Source organism: Ostrea edulis, chromosome 7 (assembly GCF_947568905.1).
Source record: "Ostrea edulis chromosome 7, xbOstEdul1.1, whole genome shotgun sequence".
Classification (NCBI taxonomy): domain Eukaryota; kingdom Metazoa; phylum Mollusca; class Bivalvia; order Ostreida; family Ostreidae; genus Ostrea; species Ostrea edulis.
This window is the reverse complement of record NC_079170.1, coordinates 5,482,248-5,487,859: the sequence shown is the minus strand read 5'-3', so window position 1 is coordinate 5,487,859 and position 5,612 is coordinate 5,482,248. Positions and strand designations below refer to the sequence as shown.

Genomic DNA, 5,612 nt, shown 5'->3' with positions numbered 1-5,612 from the left:
AAAAGGGCGGGGGCATTGATGATGTGTATCATTTGTGTATGTAATTTAAATGTATGAAATTTGTATTTAATACATATTCTGTAAATTGTGTTGCATGTAATAAATGTTATGTTTTATCATGCACTGTTTCTATTCAACTGCGTCTATGAGGATATGTATAAATGATGTATAATCGTATTGTAAAATGTGACATTTTCTAACACGAGGAAGTTTGTACAAGTTAATTTGTTCTATCTTTTATTATTCATTTTAATAAAGTTATTTAAAATAATTATCATGTATTTCTTACCTGTCTGATGAACACAACAAAGGTTACAGAGGTGATTGGTAGAAATACGGGTATACGGGTGTCAAAACTCTCTGTTGATGACATGACAGCATCCTGCATTGTTTATCCACCATTATTGATCTTTAACAGGGGAGGCTACTCCTGAAATCAGAGAAATTGCAGTCAAAATGAAAGGTCTCACACAAGGAAATAATTTCACTATATGTTACTATATAGCTTTAATTAAATTAAGATAATTAATGAAAGAGAAAATAAAGATTAATTCTTGGGCAAAAATTTGAGATCAGAAAAAAGACGCCTTATGCGGCATTTAAGAGAGAAAATTGACAGTAAACACACCTACCTCAAAATACACGTGGGTTTCACATGTTGACAAACAGACTACACACCATCCAGAAGTTGCATCATGCGCACCTGAAAAAAGAGTTCCCTTTAATTCAGTGGGACAATTCCAATAAAGTTATAACATTCCTAGTAAATGAGCCCAAAATTAATACTGTAGGCCTAAAATAGGATGCCAAAAAAGAAAAAAAGGAAAAGAAATTGTCTCTCTATATATATATGTAACAGGAAAGGAGAAAATGTATGGCTGGACCGGGAATTGAACCCGGGACCCCTGCATCACTAGTCAGGTGCTCTACCGACTGAGCTACCCAGGCCGATATCCACGGCCAGAACCATTACATTCCTCCCTCCTTAAATTGTCTTCGCCCTCGAAGATGCAACCCAAGTTCTTATTTGTCCCTGGGAGGACTTTCACCTCCAAGTCCAGGGGTGGTCAACGGCACCAAATCTGTAACAGGAAATGAGAAAATGTATGGCAGGACCGGAAATCGAACCCGGGACCCCTGCATCACTAGTCAGGTGCTCTACTGACTGAGCTATCCAGGCCGATATCCACGGCCCAAACCATTACATATAGAACTACAATTGACTAAATCATTTTGATTGGCTATTTCCTTGTGTAAGACCTTTAAGTGTATATTAATTGTAAACTTTGGCAGCATGAAGTGTGCATTTATGACTGAGAGAATAATTTAACTCTAGAGGCTAGCTTATAAATCATCAAAGATAAAATATTTCAATATTTATGACATTTGAGAAAGGTAATAATGGCTTAGAAAACTTTTTTTTTTTGGCAATTATGGTCACCTTTTTTTAAACATTAAACTTTATGTGTAATGAAGTTCTTTTGGATTTTGTGTAGGCAATAGAGAAAATGATAAATCGTAGAATAAATAAAAAGAAAATTTATTTTGCAATAAGATAAGAAATATAGAGATGTTTAAAAAACAAAGAAATCACACTTTCACATTCACACACCCATACTCTCTCACCGAGAAAGAAAATATAAATTGGTATAATAAACCTGGCAATATTGACAATCAATATAACGTATAACTGTCAAGACAATCCAATAGTTAATACAACAAATATGTCATTCCAGGCTGAAAATATAACTGGTAATAAATGTATTACATAATGGTTCAAATAGTAGCTAATTCCGCTAACTACAGAAAAGGTTAAACAGTAGTAAATTACGTTTTGTACAAATTTCTCAAATTCCTTTTTGATAAAATGTTTAATTTACTGAAACTCAATATGAAAGTTTGGCTACTCAGCACAATTCAATTTAACGCCACGTCACACTTGGCACAACCAGGCCTCCATACAGCGCGAACAGCCCCTCCGCTTCCAGTCCCGGACTCGCAGGTCTCTCACTGAACAACGACACTGGGTATAACGCTGACTTCAAACCAATGGCAACACTAGGCCCACAGAATAATTGCCGAGTCCACCACGTGGAACACCCATGTACGTACAGCGCGGTCTCACGTGTTCTGATTCCCACGCCGAACACCTACTGAAACGCTTAGAGTACTGCCTGATATGGCCCAGATAGCTTCTTAAATCCCCTCTGCACTGAAATAGCAATAACTTAACCTAAAACCTATACACAAAGTGACTTGGGTAACAACAAATTTGAAAACACAATACACGAGAAAATTAACCCGAAACCTCGCAAATATTTTCACACAAAAATAGCTTACCGGCTGGAGAAAACCTATGCCCACACAGTAAAATGTTTATCTCTCTGGCTACCCATTACCCAGACTAACTTCTGGAATTCGCCAAGAAAAGACCCCTGCTGGACAGCATGAAAACGTGGCCGCACGCTTGACAAACAGCCGCTACTCTGACTGACCAAACCGGTATGCTAAAAATAGCCTTATCAACCAACACTCACACTACGGAAACACCTTACAAGCATAAACAACTATTTACAGACAACACCACAAAAACTAACTAAAATGAAAATTAACTTCATCACATTATGACTCAACACTATACCAAGTTTAAAAAATTTTCTCTTGACAAACATATTTATCCATATGATATAATTTTGTAAACAAATGTTTGCAACTCATGTATTCATTCCAGAATATGCTTGTTTAAGTTTTGGGGTGCTCTAATCCAACATACAGGGTTCGAAATTAACTCATGTCCGTAAGTCCGAGACTAGTAGAAAACATGTCGGACTAGTGAACTCTCTATAGCACTAGTCCGTACGGACTAGTGAAAATCCGGAAATCAATTTTGAATTGGTAAAGATTTTAGCAAGATTTGTCTGAGACTCTTAGATGTTTGAACTTATGGTTGATTACCTGCATGGTCAGGTGTTTGCCTGACTATGACAGTCTGATCTTCCAAACACATGGAGTGCGTTTGAGACCGCCGTTCTTCGAACGTGCACACATTGTCAAATTCCTGCCGATTCCGAACGCCGAGTACACATCACGAGAACATGTTCTAGGTGCAAGAATTGCAAGTAGTGTGGTCTGAGAACATGTACGTTTGTGCGCACTTGTTCTCGTCATTCGCGACTCTAACACAGTAGTTCATAACACTATAGCTCATGACTTGGTCAATCGAGTGAATTTTATTGACTTTCTTGATAAAATTTCGAACTCCTGTGACTCTAAGGTCTGAACACCAAAACAACAGGAACGTCGATCTCGAACGCACTTATGGACGTTTATCAAAGGATTAACTCGGAGGTTAATATTGTATGCTTTTGAAGATCTTGAATACGAAATAAAATATGGTGGTCTCTTTTTCTTCTGTAGGTGTCAGAAATCGAATTGTTTGCAACTGTGATGTGTTTAGTTTGATTAAAATGAAGATCATTTTTTGATATACTGGACGGACTAGTGAAATGCTTTGCGGACTAGTGAACATCAATAGTGACTAGTCCGTACGGACTAGTGCTTGAAAAAGTTAATTTCGAACCCTGAACATACCTCTAACTCTAACCCCTGCTTTTATATTGTGACATGTGCGGGGTTAGAGTCAGAGGTATCACAGATTTGGAGTGCTCAGAATATGTATTATGGGCACTTATGAATAAAATTGGGGGAGGGGGGGGGGGGGTAATACTACATGAACTTGGTTGCCCCTGAAATTTTTTTTGGAAAGTTTGTGCATGGGGCATTTCCGTTTTGGGACAAAGCGACTTAGTAACCATTCAACATAAACAATATTTATAGTATTCTAGCCTGTGTATTGTTGAACTTTTGCATATTTTGTTTAAAGAATGACAGACAAAAGACTAATAAGGATCTGTAACAAATTCTTTTATCTTCATTCAAAAGTGGTAAAGTGGTTAGACAGTATCTTTCAAGAGTCATGAAATAAGGGACTCCTTACATAGTCCGAGATAACATACATACATACATGATGTTTAACATTTCATCGTGTTGTGGTAGTTTGGGTTTTACTTTTACTTCTGGATTTCGATCACGATGTAAATTATTCACCCGTTGTATTTGACCACGCCCACTTTATCTTTTAGCCAATCACTTTAATGACAGTTTCTACTTTCTATTGTCTAATTTGCTATATAAAGCCATGTAGCTTATTATTCGTCGAAGCGAGACAGCTGGCCTTGCTAGCTACTCTTCTCCTTCCATTATTCCTGTTTTGGAATTACGTTTTGTACATCTATTTTGCCCGTTTTTACTTACTAAATTATTATATTACCTTTGGGTTGGGAGATTTCTTGATAGTTTCTAGGCTAAGTTCTAGGCTTTAGGAGTGTGTATTTGTCACATTCATACTGGTAATAAATTCGTAAAGTGTTATTTATCTTATTTTCATTTCTATTTGAATCTATTTCAAGTTTAAAATCATAGTGTAGTTGGGTCGTTTCGGAGTAGCCACTATCAAAATAAATTAAAAACAAACACAACGCGAAGTACAGACTATACGAACGCCAGACCTGCTACAGTGTAAAAACATTGCATTTTGTTAATTATCTAAATAAATTGCACATTAAATATCAAAATCGGGAAAAAGCCTGGAAAACGTCAGATATTTCGGACTACTCCTTATAATGCGAATGAATTTTGTCATTGAGTGAATGAAGACCGAGCATATAAACAAGGTCTCATGTCACGCAAAAAAGATCTCCCCTTTCAGTGAACCTAGTGTAAGGGGAGAACATTTTCATAAAAAAAAAAAGAAAAAAAAAGAAATAAGTTGTATCAGATGGGATTCGAACCGGGTGCCGAGAGAAGGTCGCGTGTGATGGACGATAGGCATTAACCTCTGCGCCATTGAGACTCTGCAACTACTTAGATATTTTTGGTATTCTGTGTGTCTGATTAGTATTGTAAAATTAATTATAATTGACTTTGAAGAGTATTATATTCTATTAATTTTGGGTAAAAGTATCTCTTGTTGAGTTAAAATAATTTCGTGTAATATTTTTCACACTTATGAAGACGGTCAGTGATTGGTCAGTATGTGTAATAATAGAACCTGCTATTGGCGGTATTTTTGCACGAGATACAGAACAACAAAGACGTGTCTGATGTTGTGTAAGTTTTTGGTGATATATTTGTCATTTTCAAGTACACAATAATTTGTCAGTGAATATTTTGAGTGCATAGATTCACTATATCGTGTGCAAGGTATTGTAAGAGATTCTTTGCTAAACAATGCTGTTAGGAAGCAGAATTCAATATTTAGCATTTGCTTTAATCAGACATATAGAATTGAGAACTAGTTTGTAGCTTAATGTTTTCTATTTATACTTAATGGGAGAATATAATTGAGTTTTACATACATGTACTTCGGTGACACAACGGTGTTTGAGTTATATGTGTGTTTCAGTATATTTACAGTGTTTATTTTATTAATAGGTCTAAATGTAGGTGATCAATGTATTACGTTGACCTTGACCTGTCGTGGTGGCCATTTTTTGGGCCGGATATTGCGTGCCTTGTTTAGGTTTGTGAACTTTGCGTATTTGCAATTGCTA

General features: G+C 36.3%; 1 long non-coding RNA gene across 1 annotated transcript in view; it reads right to left on the bottom strand.

The window, feature by feature from the left end:
- Positions 1-235: 235 nt before the first annotated feature.
- Positions 236-5,612, bottom strand: part of LOC130047739 (uncharacterized) — a 6,997-nt gene continuing 1,620 nt past the window's right edge. Inside the window, exons 2-3 of the long non-coding RNA XR_008796553.1 lie at positions 633-703; positions 236-430 (exon numbers count right to left, since the gene is read on the bottom strand). This is a non-coding gene — a long non-coding RNA (uncharacterized LOC130047739). The remainder of the gene's footprint in view (positions 431-632; positions 704-5,612) is intronic.